This window comes from Ambystoma mexicanum, chromosome 1q (genome assembly GCF_040938575.1).
Source record: "Ambystoma mexicanum isolate Mex_15411 chromosome 1q, UKY_AmexF1_1, whole genome shotgun sequence".
Lineage (NCBI taxonomy): Eukaryota > Metazoa > Chordata > Amphibia > Caudata > Ambystomatidae > Ambystoma > Ambystoma mexicanum.
Window position 1 is genome coordinate 565,988,213 of NC_090922.1, and position 16,496 is coordinate 566,004,708.

A 16,496-nucleotide genomic window follows, 5' to 3' on the forward strand; every position below is an offset into this window, starting at 1 on the left:
GTGGGTGATGACGGGCTGTTGACCGCTGAAAATACACATGCCGGTGTGTGAATGATTGGGCTACGCGAGGTGAACTTCTGGATGGTACAGGAGGAACGGCGGCAGAGATCGGTGCGGAAGAGATAAGAAGCACCGGAGACGAAAGACAACACAAAATGGCCGACCAATGCCCAGAACAAAAGAAGAAGCAGGCCGCACGGTGACCTAGCGAAAGGGGAGTACTGAGTGCACAATTGTCACTTGTGCTCGATACAGGTCCTTTGGGTCATGTCGAATAGGACGGTGAGGCCGAAGGCTAAACAGCCCACCTTAGACGACTTCGCTAAGACGTCCCCTGGTCAAGACATTAACAAGAGCAGGGACAAGCCGCCTGCAAGCGGCCTGACGACTTCAGGCGCTAACCAAGAAGTCCTGGCTGCGATTGCGGACCTAAGGGCGGCCTGGGAATCTAAACTAGAACTAGCCGTCACTGAACTAAAAACGGCACTGGACCTCGAGGTCGGAGAGGTGCAGGAGGACGTTAATCTACTCCGACAGGATGTCAGGGCCTTGGCGGAGCGCACAGAGTCCCTTGAGAAGGAAGTTAGCCCGAATACTGCGGATTGCGCCTCCCATAAAGCCGAATTGCACGCCCTGATACAAAGAGTGGGCAACTTGGAGATCGGAGCGGAGGAGGCGGAAGGACGAGCCCGACGAAACAACATACGCATCGTGGGCCTGCCGGAGGGATTGGCGGGCCACGATCCCACGGAATTCATTGAATCCATGCTACTTCAAGAGATACCTGGAGGAGCCCTATCCCAAGGATTTGCAGTGGAAAGGGCACATAGAGCCCTAACAAGGAGGCCGCCGCAGGGGAACCCGCCTAGGCCAGTGATAGTCAAAATTCTTAATTACTGTGACCGGGAGAGGATATTGGAACACTTTCGTAAGGGAGGAACGATCACACGAGGAGCGGCAAACATCACGGCTTACCCGGACTACACCCTGTCTGTGCAGCGTAGCCGCATGAACTTTGGGACGGTAAAGCGGAGATTGAGAGAGGCGGGCCACAAATATATGTTATTGTATCCGGCAAAATTGAAAGTCATTCATAAACGTAAAACTTTGTTTTTTGAGACCCCGGAGGATGCCATGGGATGGCTCGATGCGCAAGGATGTCCCCAGGAGTCAGAAGTTCGGGCAGAGAAAGAGTTCGGAAGAGATAAGTGATGCACGAAGAAGGTGCCGCAAGATGGCGCGGCACGTGGGACTTGAATATAGTCGCTTGCGCAGCCTTCAGTAGAGAAGGTCAAACTATTGCACTGTGGTTAATGTTGAATTAACGGGAGCCTTACGGAGCGTTTCTCTCTACCCCATAACAGTCTCAGTTAAGTGGCCATTAGGGCGACTTCACCCTACTGGACTCTGCATCTTTTAGTGCTTGCAGGGCTAGATGTGGGGGTGCCTGAGCTCCGAGAAGAGAGCTGGGCAGCAGTTGGGGTGTGTGATGTTGGGGAAGGGACGGGTGGGGGGAGGGGAGGGAAGTTGGGGTTTTATCGTGTACATAGTTATGGGGAGTTCGAGCTGGTACAAGAAGCTACAAGCAAAAATGGAGGGCTGTATCTGTATCACGTGGGCAAAGGGGAGGCGCTACATGGGAGGCAAGAAGACACTCACGAGCCATGGGAGACCTTAAGATCGTAACATGGAATGTCAGGGGACTTAACAGCTACTTAAAAAGAAAGTCATGATGTACTTAAAAAGACAGAGGATTGATATTGCGCTGTTGCAGGAAACACATCTGATGCAGCAAAAATTGGAACTGTTGGGGAAGAAGTGGAAAGGTACTGTAGTGGGCTCTCCATACTCTGCCTACGCTAGGGGAGTGCTGGTCTGGGTGGCACCACACGTTCCGCTCCAACTTACGCAAGAGGTGGTGGACACGGAGGGTAGGTTGGTCATATTAAAGGCCTTGGTAGAGAATAAAGAGGTGTGCATTATAAATACATATGCCCCCAACCAAAACACTGCTATGTATTTTAGAACCCTATGTACTCATCTGGGCGCCTGTGTGGGGGGAGCGGTTATCTGGGGAGGGGACTTCAACTGTGTGCTCGACCCAAAGGCAGACAGATCTGATGGGAAGATTGATAGGCCCACCCCGGCGGCCAGAGTATTGCAGACATTACTAGATGACTGAGCTGGCGGATGTTTGGAGACTGAAACACCCTAATGAAACACAGTACTCGCACTACTCAGCTCCGCAGCACCTGTACACGAGGCTGGATTATTTTTTTGCCACGCCAGATGTGATGATAGAGACCACCCAAATAGAATATAGAGCGAGGGTCCTGTCGGACCACTCGCCTCTGGTGCTGACCTGGCAGCACTGCCACCCCAGGGCGCGGATACCGACATGGCGCCTCCGGGCGGAGGCGCTCAGAGACCGTCTTCCGGGAAGACATCAGGGATGCGATCTCACAGTACTTTGAGGTAAACACAGGCAGCGTAGATTCGGCGTGCACACTCTGGGAGGCCTTTAAGGTGGTGTTGCGGGGTGCGGCTATTGCTAAGTCAAAAGGCCTACAGGGTGGGGTCCTAACAGAACTATAGGAAGCGGAAGAGAAACTGGAGCGCGAAAGCAACAGGGCAGGAGGGGACGCGGAACTTGTACTCGAGTTGCAGTAGAGTTGTGCGGAGCTTTGGGAAAGGCTCAGCAACCTTAACTACAAAATGTATGTTGAGAGGCAACATGCAGGTGGGGATAAAACTGGCCGCTTGTTGGCGTGGTTATACAAGAGCGAAACCCCCAAGCCCCCGATTAGGAGAATAACCAGAGAAGACGGGGAGGTGGTTGACACCCAGGAAGGAGTCAACGAGGCATTTTTGGACTATTATAGAACATTATATGAGGACAGAGGAGGGGACAATCGGGAGGAAATTAGAGAAACACTAAAAGACATGGAATTACCTAAGATTAGTGATGAAGAAAGGGAGGAACTAGACGCACCGATTACCCTGGAGGAATTGGAGGAGGTGGTGAAACAGCTGCCCACCTGCAAGACCCCGGGTACGGACGGATTCCCGGCTGAGTTTTACAAAACATATAAAGCAGAAGTACTCCCCCCCCCCCCCTCCCCCAACCCCCCCCCCCCCCCACCCCCTATGCTAGAGATGCTCAATGAGCCTTTTGAGAAGGGTCGGCTATCGGACACGCTCAGAGAAGCACTAATCGTGCCGCTCCCCAAGCCCAACAAGCCAGGGCATTGCTGCGGCTCCTATAGGCCGTTGTCAATGTTGAACCAGGACAGCAAGATCTTGACGGCGGTCCTGGCTAATAGGCTGAGAAGGGTCATCAGTAACCTGATACACCCGGATCAGACAGGTTATGTCCCCAACAGAAATATAACCCACAACCACAGGCGACTCCAACGGGTGATTGAAGAGGGAAACAGGAGCGATGGGGAAATGGCGGTGGTGTCCCTAGATGCAGTCAAAGCTTTTGATTCAGTGAGGTGGCCATGGTTGCTGGCGGCCCTGGAAGAATACGGGATGGGGCAGGGTTATGTTAGGTGGGCGAAATTGTTGTATAGTGAACCACTGGCCAGAGTACGCACAGGATCGGTGATATCTGAAAGGTGGCAACTCAGTAGAGGTACCAGACAAGTGTGCCCCTGGTCCCCGATGTTATACATTCTGGCCCTAGAGCCCCTGGCAGTGTACCTCAGACAACAATATGACATGGTCGGTATTGAAGCAGGGGGAGAGAAACACCTACTATCCTTATATGCTGACGATTTGCTACTGTATTTGAAATATCCGGAAGAAAATCTTCAGTATATTCTAGAGGTCATGGAAAAGTATGCAGAATTGTCCGGCATTGCGGTGAACCCCCAAAAATCGAGCATGTTCCCATTGGGGAGCTACATAGGAGCCCCTCTCGAACGGTTGCCAGTGTTGTCCGTACCTTGGGTTGCTGATTCCTTCCGCTACCTCGGAATAGATGTATATCATACTGTGGAGGAGGAACACTTGCATAACACCGAGGTTGCTGTGAAAAAAATCTGCACAAATATGAAGTTTTGGGAGAAGCTGCCGCTGGCGATGATGGGGCGGGGGGCGATGATCAAAATGGTGGTCCTGCCTAGGCTGTTACATTTCTTCAGTAATATACCATACTTGATACCCAAAAAGTTTTTTGTCAAACTGAACAGCATGTGTAGGGACTTCCTGTGGCACGGCACTCGCAATAGAGTGGTGCTATGGAAGCTACAGAACTTCCTGATAGAGGGGGCATCAAGCTGCCGAACTTTGAGGCCTATTATGTAGCCAGTCAGTTGCAATATGTAACCAAATGGCTCTCTGATGAAGAAACTCCTGAATCTAGGCTGTTTGGGCAGGACTGCACCCCGTTTTACCTAAATGAGATTATCTGGGTGACTAGACTTGAAATGAAAGAAATCCCGGGTATGCTGTTGCTTGGGTGGAAGATGTGGCACAGAGTATGCCAACTGATGGAGAACCCATGCCTGTGCTCCCCACAGGTGCCACTAGTTGCCCTAGCTAGGGGAGACAACCAGCTCAGGATGATAATCAGGACCTATTGGGAATCGGTTGGGCTGGTCACATTGGGAGACATATGGCAAGAAGGGGCTATTAAAGATTTCGAAGAACTGGGAGAAGAGACAGGCTTGCATGGAGGCCAATATGTCACGTATCGTAGGCTAGTGCAGACTATTTGCAAAACCTGGCCAGAGATTGTACTGGCGGAAGAACCAGACGTTCTAATGGGAACAATATATGATATATCAGAAGGAGGGCACGAGATCTCTAGACTGTATGAGATGGTGATGACCCGGGTGGGGAAGGATTTGACTCACCTGAGGTTGGACTGGGAAGCAGAGGTGGGGGCTTAGATGACCGATGGAATGTGGGAACGTGCTATAGGATACCACAAGAAAGTGTCCAGAAATGCTAGATTGCAGCAGATATAGTTATACATAACGCATAGAGCCTATATGACCCCGAAGAGAATATCTAAGTTTGCAAACGCAGGAAAACGAGCATGCCCAAAATGCGATGAGGAAGACGCAGATATGACGCACATGTTCTGGTCTTGCCCAGTGATTGAAGCTTTTTGGGGGGGAAGTGGCACGGAAACTAGCGGATAAAGGGGTCTCGCTCAACATAGATACAGCCTGGGCCTGTTGGGAGGGTTTCCCAGACCACGGAACACTAAACACCTTGGGAAACAAAGGGACCTGGCATATTGTAATGCTCACCTGATTCTCGCAGAGGCGCCGGTCTTGACTGGGCGACTACCGTATCTCCAAAGGTGATGTGTAGCACCCGGTTGGCTCTTGGGCTGGACCTCTGTGCACTGTATGCCTGGCGTGTAGAGTAAGATGTCTTGGGTAAGTGAATGCCGAGCTCTCCATCTGCCTCGGGGCAGGGTGCTGTAACCAGTTTCTTCACTGGATAGGTAGCGCAGGCCTCTTGACTTCAGAGGACTGCTGTCCGTCGTTTACTGCACGAACGGTAAGTTTCGAGTCATTCAAATGTCTTTAAAGTCTTTAGTAATGATGTCTCTTGTTTTGCAGGGTTCCGGCGATGGCGGATGATGGGCTGAAGTGAGTTGAAGATGGAGCCCGTGTGATGAATAGAAGCGCCTGGAAGCACGTAAGTAAGCGCTTGTTGCCTGCTTCACGATGCGCTCTAACTGTCTCTTTATTTTGCAGGTATGAGTTCGGAGCGGCTGCAGGGTGCCGGAATACCCACTGGATTAGATGTGGAAAGGAGTAATGGCACGTGAGTATTAAAGTTCCCCAATGTCTTTAAACGCACCTTGTTTTGTCTTTCAGATGCGGGATGCAGCGCCGAAGGCCTCCGGAGCGTGCAAAGATTTGGTAAGCTTTTGTCTTTCAGATGCCGGAATGCAGTGTGAAGACCTCCGGAGCGCACGAAGAGTAGGTAAGCCTTTGCCTTTCAGATGCCGGAATGCTAACCTGTTCTTTCTTGTCTTTATAGGTGTTGCTGAAGACTGGATTCAGGATGGTAAGCCTTTTTCCTTAGGCCCAGGACCGGATGCAGAAGACACGATGAGCGTTCTGCTGCAGAGGTTGCAGAATAACGCAAAGCAAGATTCATCCACCGGGTGTGGTTTAAATAGCCTCCTGTAGTGCTTCGGTGTCTCCTTCCACAGCCACGCCTAGGTAACAAAAGAGTTCCTGCTTTCCAGAAGAGTTCCAGTGTTCTGAATCTAGGGAGTGGCTCCAGCCCCACCCAACAGGAAAAGTAGTTCCAAACAGAAGGGGATCAGAGGCTCAACTGGCAGGCAAGTAAGCAGCATGGTCTGCTGCAGGTAAGTCCACCCAAGCATTATGAGCCCGGCGCTTCCAGCGCTGGGACTGGGCATATTTATGAGCCTGGTGCCACTGGGTCCAAAAGGTCCCAATTGGGACTGGTTGGCACTCGGAACCTGGGTTATGGATCTGCTTCCAAGGGAGTTGGGAAAACCCTGACCTTTTGGAAACAGAGATCATGACACATATGTGCTTGCTAAAAGGATAGCTATGGGCTGGAAGCAATGCCACAAGCCACGGGTAGAGGTATGGTGGCGGGACTTGCAAAAATGGGCGGAGGCTGAAACGGTGGTTTGGCAGGAGGCATGTAGCAAGTGCGGGGAAGATGATGTGGGTAACCTGATGGCTTGGAGAATGTTAATAACAGGACTGTTTGGCACAGTAGTGGATCCTGCAGCTTCGGAAGGAAGCGATACCCAGCCGCACGCAGCGGATACAGAACCAGAAATGCAAATAAACTCTTGGGGGGGCGGGGGGGATTTGGGGAGCAGTAATGATCGTTCCTACCTAAGAAAGAACAAGCATATTTAAAAATGGTGAAAAAGGAGCCCACCATTTTAGCAGAATGGTGATCCTATGCATTACCGTGGCTGATTTGACAGCCTGCGAGTAATATGACTGAAAAGGTATTATGGTAAAAGGACTGCCACCAGCCATTCAAGTTATCTTGCAATTGTAACAACATTTTTACTAGGTAAGTAAGAAAGGGGATACAGTGTATATCCCCAGCACTCAATATAAGATGGGGTGTGCTGGCTCACTATTTAAAATGTAAAGGGAATCCCACTTTACTTCTTACAGTAGTTCACCCAAGAGGTAATAAGATACATTACAAAGGGAAGACGAACGGGGCAACCCAGCCTAAGCCCAAAAGTTATAGGAAACTAGAACTCCAATCACACATTATTGAGAGACATAAAACGGTCACCCATAAAAAGAGTAAAAGATTAGGTGAGAGGGAAAAAGATTCCCACTCACCTAGGGGACAAGCAAAAATAATCACCAAGTCTAAGCAAAAGGTCATGGGGTTGACGCAGGCCAGGAAGATGGACATTTATGAAATCTTAACTAACACTAGTCGTTTACATGTTGATCAATGTCTCCCTCCACCCCCAATTCATCCTGGCTCTCAGGTGATTTCCTTTCATCTGTGCACTTTTGGCTATGTCTCTGTGTTTCTGCAGGGATACACAGGGCCTCATTACACGGTAGGCGGTAAGGGTTTACCGGTACCGGTATTTTACCGGTAAATCCTTACCGCCTTACTACGAGGTCCCTTTGCGGGTTGGGGAATTTAACGCCTGCTTTTTGCAGGCGTTAAAAACCAACCCGCAAAAGGACCAGTGGAGCGAATTACAGTACCGCAATTTGCAGTACCGTAATTAGCGCCTTCCCCATTCCCATTGAGCCCTATGGGGCAAAAATGGGAATGGGGAAGGGCAATGGTGGAAGGGGGAATTACCGCCCCGCCAACCTTGGAATGGGGCGGTAATTCCCCTTTCCACCAAGGCGGTGCCGGTATTTTACCGGCATGAACCATGGCGCTAATAGCGCTGATGATTCACCGCCTTCCGTGAAATGAGGCCCATAGACTGGAGTCACAGCGCTTGGTGTGTTGCAATTGGTGACTGCTTGGGAGATTCAGAATGCCTTGCACTGGATGGCATCATGTATGGGTGATCCTGAATGCTAGACCCCAAGTGTGCCACCATCTGTTGCATCTGGCTGTGTCTTCTGTGATCCCCATTACTGGCCTATCATGTTAGATATCTGGAACTGCTGTTGTGGGTGGACTAGAACAACTTCTATGCCTGTGTTCCAATCATCATAGCAGTATATGCTCTTTTGAATGATTCCTCTGAATTCTGTTGTGGAGCTACTCTGGACAATTCCAGGTACACAACCTATGGTCAAGAGAGCCTAGAGTGCTCCACATCAATCAACGTCCTGGGGCTCTGGCCATCTTTCTGACACAGAAGGATGATTCTGGTTCAAACCAACAACACCACTTCAGTGTTTCTACTGCATTGTTTTATGTAGACTCGTGGGATGGCCCAGATTTGCTCAGCTAAGCATATTAGCAGTGGACACTTGTACTTTGGTACTTGAGCACTAAATGTGTGTAGAGGTAACTTTGGTTTGAGTCCTTAATACGCAACAGGATGTGCCCAGTAGATTGAGGTTCCTGTTGCATGAGCGGGTCTCTCCATGACTATTTTGTTGAGTTTGACTGTATGGTGGGGTTTAGAGGGGTGTTCCTTGAAGTGGGTATGTTCTTCCCTTATGAGAATGCAAAGTGCCAGACCTTTTGTGTTTTGGATGGGCCTGGTGAAAAACTCCATAGGTGGCACTTTCTGGCTGTCATGGAACAGTTTTCCGGTATCAATGGTTCTGGACTTGTAGGGGTGCCATGATTCTGTTTTATCCCCTCTGGCCCAACTGTTTCTGGTTTCCAGACCTGTTAGAGTTCAGGACCCAACCCATTACTTGTATTTACTTATTTGTTCATTAGTTTAAATTTGAAACCTTACACAATTTAAATAACTTCATTTCAAAATGGACGTCAAACAGTACACAATTCATTATCTGGAAATGAAAACCATACTAAATTAATAGCTTCCATAGTAAAAGCTGTCAGAGAGCCAGATAAAATGTGTGGCCAGAATTAATCTATAACGCTGAATTATGAACAACAATGCTAAAATATTTCTCTTTGGCGCACCAAACATGGGCATTGTAAAACAAAGTACTGCAAATATTCAAGTACATTCAAATTAGACAATCTACATCCTCTCTGACTTGGACATTTTCATTCTCGCACCCAAGACTTCAAATGTTTGAAACAAATTAAAACAAAACCTCATGAAGTGCCTTCTCCAAACAGCATTTGGAAATTACACAAATAGCTACCTCGTATACCTAGCCACTTTTTTTCATTCATGTGTTGAAACAATCTGCGTTGGAAGCACATTTCTGGTAGATAGCCAGTCAGCATCCCAGAATGTCTTTTTAGCTGATATATAGTTAATCAGACAAAGATCCAGCGGGATTTCAGAAGCTGATAGCATGGGTTGATGAATGCCAGGAAATGTTAACATAGTATCGGACGGGGAGTTATTAATAGCATAGTTTAGATATACTAACAATGATTTCTCTGGGGGAGCAAGGACCTTAAAATCTAGAGACAACGCCTCCCAATTTTCAATTGCTCTAAGTGAACACAATCCCAATTCATTTCTCATGACAGAAATGGGCACAAAGGAGGGAAGAGCTAGTACTCGCCTCCATATCAATGCTTCCAACTTACTCAGTACTTTTATATCTATATCATGCATTTTCAGAACCGTAAACCAAGTTGGAACAGCCTTTGTCTTAAATGAATGACTAGTAGCTGCGGAAATCTGCCCTATTTTTGTTTAGTTTATACATATCATCTCAGGGAGTCGAGGACACGGGGTGTTGGCGACCTGCAGGTGTGCCTGACTGCCTGCACGCAGTCATTTTGCTGTTGCCGCCACCGGTCCTGCTCGCCTTGTCCTCTGAATACTACATAATCCTGCTGGCTTCCCCGCGAGGGTGAAGCCCGCGGCGAGTCAAGGGTGCAGGGTGTTGGCATCCCACAGAGGTGCCTGACTGCCTGCCCAGAGTCTTTTTGCTGTTACCGTCACTGGTCCTGCCCGCTGAATATTACATAATCCTGCTGGCCTCCCCGTGAGGGTGAAGCCTGCAGGGCGTCAAGGGCGTGCAGCGGTGGCGTCCCGTAGGGGGTGTTTGCGAGCCTGCAGGGGCTCGGGTCCCGGCCCGAGCACTCTCTGCTTTCTATTTCTTTCTGGCCTGTTGGAGTCGAGGGACCGGGCCACTTCCTGGTGTTCTGCTTCTTGCCCAGTTTGTTATAAAACGAAGGGGTGCCTGATTAGTCCCAGGTCCTTCAGGCGTTATATAATAGTCAACAGAACAATTGGACCCATGGAACCAGGAATAGCCTCTCAACACATTTATTTACTTCATAAATACCAATAATTGTTCAATTTTCAATTTATAAAAACTTTTATTTGCATATCATATTCATATAAAATACTAGAACATTTCCACAGACAAATATCTACAAGTTCCACTCCTACTCAATCACTCCTACCATTCATTCAATTTTTGCTTTTTCGTATCAAATTTTTTGATATGTAAATATAAGTGGCCTCGTATATGGACGGCCTCCGACCCTCACTCCAGATTACACAAAAGTCCTCCATTCGGTTATCTGATGGTTCCGTCTGTGTGTTCCTAATTACACCGACATTAGTCTACACGTGTTTCGGTTGTCTTTTTCGTGACATCAATATTCATCGGCCCTTTGTTCATACAACCTTCTTCAGGACAAAATTAGGGGCGTTTCCTTATTCCCATACGCATCGAGTAGGGTGAGTATCACCACCTAAAATACAATATATATAATATCAAAAGCACGCTAAAAATCAATTAAACTCAGTTGCATACATTTTCTGTTAGACATAGGCTATTCCCGCTGATTTGAACCACAATTAATGTGAAGGTATGAGTTAATAGTAATCATCATGACAATGTTTAGGGGTGACACGCCTGTTTAGCCCCCCATTTCCATAGTATAGTAACCACCCTTATCTGGCCCCGACTAAGATGCAAACAAACATGTTGGAACACTGCTTCTGGAGCATTGCACTTACTCCACTGGATTGTGTATTCCCTTTCTGTATCATTACAGGATATTCAAAATCTTTCTTCAAGAGGGATTCTTCGCAGCTCAGTCAGGAGGGACCTATTAATTATCATTGGTCCCTGGAAAGAAGGAAAAGAGCACTTAAAACGAGAGTTTGTCAGAGTCTCTTTTATACATATATGTAAGCCAAAACGATACTTACAACGGCTATGATCTCGTAGTAGACCAATTCTAAACGCGACCTAGTTCGCTGATGTGCACGACGTACACCAATTCTTAACGAATAGTCGATCTCTTCTTGTAGTTGTTATATCATTAGACACGGTCTGTGGGCCAAAAATAGGTGAAAATGACTTGGAGCGTTTGTGTTCTTTTACATCGAACAGGTCGTAATTGGAGCTGTTCCCTACATCTCATGGTGGCCTTTCTAGTATACGCCCCTACATGTACCCGAGCATTACACATGATCTAGTAAATCTAGTAGAATCTAGATTCTACTACGTACTCGCCCACCATTCGATTCTCTCTGTTGTTTGCAGGCGGCCGTCCCCACTCACTTGCTTACCTTGCTTCCTCTTTGCAGGTCCCAACTACATGCCGTCTCGCTTATCGACTTCCTCCGGCATTGTTTACATGCGCGCAGCGAGGATTTATTTGTACTTCCGTGTTGGTCGCGATAGAAAGAGGACTGCTGATAGTGTTCCAGTAGCCACCGTAATGGATGGGCTACACCTTAATTTTAGTCGCGATAAAGAACGGACTGCCTTTACTAATTCATACGTGATCATGGGGATTTAACCTTTCTTCCTGCTTCTTGCATAAGTTTTACATTGACATATCTCGATGTTCTGGATCTAGATCATATTTGTACATATAAGAGATACCAACCCATTCCACATCTATTTAACGTGTTATCAAGGCTCCCCATTCCACCAAAACATTCAGGCCATTTTTCACCGTATCTAAACGATATATCCATCGTTGTTCCAATTTGTGGAGCATAGTTGACATGTCCCCGCCTCTTTTTGGTGGTCTGATAGTCTGTAACACGAGCCATCTCCGGTCGGTGTCTATGTTTCAGATTAAAGTGGTCCACCAAGGGTTTTTCTGCCACTTTGTTCCGAATACAGCTGCGGTGCTCCCCTATTCGCTGTCTCACCTCTCTGGTTGTTTTTCCCACATACAAAAAACTGCAGGGGCATCTGATAATATAAATAGCGTTCTTGGTGCGACAGTTTGTGTGTGTTTTCATTTTCCATTTTATCGCCCTGTGATTGAACTCTTGCCTGGTCTCGGTCAGTGGACAGGACACGCAGTTGCCACATTTATGATGGCCTGTAATAGGGGGTAGACCCCATTGGTTCAATATAGTTTGTTCCGAATTCGAATCTCTGTAAGTGTGCACTAGACGTTGTCTCAGATTTAGGTTCTTTTTAAACGCAAACATGGGTTTCTTCGCAAGACTTCCTGCTTGTTTAATAAGATCCCAATTTTCGGTTTACAATCTTTTTGATTTCATTGCTTACCGGATTAAAAGTCGTCACACACACACACACCAATCTGTCTTGTTTCTTTTTGTCTTTAGGTACCAAGCAGTTTTCTGTTTCTATTCAGAGCCCTTTTCAGATTCTTTACCAACTTGCGTGGATAGCCTCTTTCCAATAGCCTTCTTTTTAGATCCTCTGCATGTTTTTTGTATTCATCCTTATCGGTACAATTTCTCTGTATCCTTAAAAACTGACCATAAGGTAAATTCTAGCGTAGTCCCACCGGTTGAAAGCTGGAGAAGTGTATTTTTATCAGTTGTTTTCCGAAAGAGGGTAGTGACCAACTGCTGATGTGACTTCTTAATGAGTAGATCTAGAAAACTTACTTGATTTTTATGCCATTCCATCGTGAATTTGATATGGTTGTCACACGTGTTTAGCCACTGATGGAATTGGTTCAACGTTTCCTCTGTGCCCCTCCATATCATAAACACGTCATCGATGTATCTGTACCAAGCCTGCAGGCCTTGGCACAGATCACCTTGTTGTTTCAGATGGCTGTGTTCACCCAAGATATACCTCTCTTCGTATTAGCTTCTACTAGATTTGCTAGATCATGTGTAATGCTCGGGTACATGTAGGGGCGTATACTAGAAAGGCCACCATGAGATGTAGGGTACAGCTCCAATTACGACCTGCTCGAAGTCATTTTCACCCATTTTTGGCCCACAGACCGTGTCTAATGATATAACTACAAGAAGAGATCGGCTATTCGTTAAGAATTGGTGTACGTCGTGCACATCGGTGAACTAAGACGCGTTTAGAATTGGTCTACTACGAGATCATAGCCGTTGTAAGTATCGTTTTGGCTTACATATATGTATAAAAGAGACTGTGACAAACTCTCGTTTTAAGTGCTCTTTTCCTTCTTTCCAGGGACCAATGATAATTAATAGGTCCCTCCTGACTGAGCTGCGAAGAATCCCTCTTGAAGAAAGATTTTGACTATCCTGTAATGATACAGAAAGGGAATACACAATCCAATGGAGTAAGTACAATGCTCCAGAAGCAGTGTTCCAACATGTTTGTTTGCATCTTAGTCGGGGCCAGATAAGGGTTCTTACTATACCGAGATGTAGACAGGATTTATCCAATTAACAATGGAAATGGGGGGCTAAACAAGCGTGTCACCCCTAAACATTGTCATGATGATTACTATTAAGAATCATACCTTCACATTAATTGTGGTTCAAATCGGCGGGAATAGCCTATGTCTAACAGAAAATGTATGCAACTGAGTTTAATTGATTTTTAGCGTGCTTTTGATATTATATATATTGTAATTTAGGTGGTGATACTCGCCCTACTCTATGCGTATGGGAATAAGGAAACTTCCCTAATTTTGTCCTGAAGAAGGTTGTATGAACAAAGGGCCGATGAATATTGATGTCACGAAAAAGACAACTGAAACACGTGTAGACTAATGTCGGTGTAATTAGAAACACACAGACGGAACCATCAGGTAACCGAATGGAGGACTTTTGTGTAATCTGGAGTTGGGGTCAGAGGCCGTCCATATATGAGGCCATTTATATTTACATGTCAAAAAATTTGATACGAAAAAGCAAAAATTTGATAAATGGTAGGAGTGTTTGAGTATGAGTGGAACTTGTAGATATTTGTCTGTGGAAATGTTCTAGTATTTTATATGAATATGATATGCAAATAAAGTTTTTATAAATTGAAAATTTATTGGTATTTATGAAGTAAATAAGTGTTGAGAGGCTATTCCTGGTTCCATGGGTCCAATTGTTCTGTTGACTCTTGCCCAGCTTTTCAGCGTGGCATCTGCAAGGATCAGTAAGACAGTTCCTAAAACGGTGAAGTCAGGTTGAAAACTTGCTGCACATCCAAATTGTGTATTTACACTGCGGTACCGTGGCTGGGAGTGCACTAGCCTGAACTCAGCCGCTCAACAATCATGCCAGCTTCAACTATCAAGGAATCCGCCCGGGTACCTTGTGAGCGCTTGCACATGCCCCAGCCATGGCCCCAGACATTGTCTGAAATTCTGACTTGGACTGGGGGCCAAACGGAAAATACGGACCCTTAAGAGGACGAGGCAAACCCCATATTTAAACTTGGTGGACAGTGCCTCGGGGAGCCTGAATTACTAAGGGCACCACACCATTGTTGATCAAGCCAGTACTTTTGGAGTGGCCCACCTGTTTGGGCGCACCTAATGCCCCCACTGATGTTCCGTCTGGAGAAGGGGCTACTGCTGCCACCACTGGCACCAATACGGCTGCAGAACCACTGGTCACCCTACCCGCAACAACTGTAGCCATCTTGGGCCCTGAGTGTCGGAGGTTGGGGAGTGTGGATAGATGGCATGCCTCTGAAGGGCAACAGGCCCCTCAACTACACCTTGGTGGGGGTGGGGTTTCTGAATGCCCCCAGCCTAGCCACCCCAGCTTCAACTCTTTTTGTCAAGCCCCCTCTTCCAATGAAGAGCGGAATACTTGTTGGTTCCCCCCATCGCCCCCGGCTAAGCCACCAGAGTAGCCATAGCACTCCAGCCCGAATACAAATTCAATCACTTAATGGTGGTGGGGGCATGATGCTGCCCAATATGAACACTGATAAAACCACCAATCGGCCCACTGCCCACATAACATCAAGCAAGGGCAGTGAGCCTGACTGGAGACTGACAAGTGCCTTAGGGGCAACTGTCAGAGCCCTGTTGGCAAGCATACTCGACTTAGCGACTGACGCTGGGGGACTAGTTCCTGCCACCCTTGATCAGAAAGAGGAGGGCTGTGGGCCGAAGTAGGGCCAATGTAACTGTAGCACAGTCATATCCAAACTTTTACTAATAAACTTGTTAATGTCCCTAATGGAAGTCCTTCGAAGGAGAGAAGAAGCTGGGAAACATCCAACTAATCATGTGGGAGAGAAAGGGGTCTTGAACAAAACTAATAACTCAAGGATAGACCGATCCCTCATCCAAGAGCCCTGTTTCTCCCTCGCCCCCCCCCCAGGAATGCCAGGGTTTTAGTGGGATCTGCAACGGAAATGCAACACGGTCTACGTCTGCCAACGCCCACAGGGGCAAAGGGTCATTTTGTAATCCAGAACCATCTGGCCATGACTCCAAACGGTCATTGCATCCTGCTATCCCTTTTCTCTTAAGGCAGGCTTGTAGCACACTGGCAGATAGATCTCCCAGAACAAATGTAAACCAGTGTTCTGCTACAGGACCTGCCAATTCTCCCAGATAATCCCAACAGGCCCACCACACCTCAGTCAATTTTCATGCATGGAGTTACCAAATTGACCTCAAAACAGCATGAACCGAAGGGAGCACTTCATAACAAGTGCTTACATTGGCTGAAACACATGAGAGGATTCCATTGTCACTATGGATCAAATTGTTGACTGCTCTAGTATTTGCAACGCAAAGTAGACAGCTTGTGACTGTGACATTGTTGAACTAAAATTTCTATATCTCAGACTGGTCAGGGATGTATTGAGAACTAACAGGACATTCAACCGCCTGGCAAACGCCGCATTTAACCTGAGCCCATATCCCTGGGGACTAAAGTTGCAGGGCTCTGTTCTGTCTGGAGCAAACACTGTCCCTTTTGGAGAAAGACCTGTCTGTCGATGTATAACCTAGTCTGAGAATATTTGTACTGTCATGATACATTATTGGATGTTATGTCCATTTTGTTTTAGGCGATTTCCCTGTGCTATTGATTGTTATGGGAAAGTTTTCAAATGTATATTGTTGTTGTTAAAAGTTTTATGGCTTTCAGCCGAAATATCATCTGAGATGAGAAGGATAGTGTTTATTTTAATTTTTTTTCCCCATTTTAATTTTTGAATTAAGGGTGCCAAGATAAGCTTGCCTAGTAGTGAAACGCCTAAATATGTAAATTGTTTAACAATCTCCAATTTGACCATATTCCGGTT

General features: G+C 46.9%; 1 protein-coding gene across 4 annotated transcripts in view; it reads left to right on the forward strand.

Moving 5' to 3' along the window:
* The window catches only part of TRMT1L (tRNA methyltransferase 1 like), a 1,318,548-nt gene that overhangs the window by 24,456 nt on the left and 1,277,596 nt on the right, over nt 1–16,496 (forward strand). The window contains exons 2-4 of one of the 4 annotated variants that reach the window (XM_069641042.1): nt 13,254–13,374; nt 13,458–13,569; nt 13,870–14,043. The exons of the other annotated variants lie outside the window; for them this stretch is intronic. The gene's annotated coding sequence lies outside the window, so the exon portion shown is untranslated. The remainder of the gene's footprint in view (nt 1–13,253; nt 13,375–13,457; nt 13,570–13,869; nt 14,044–16,496) is intronic. 4 annotated transcript variants of the gene reach the window in all.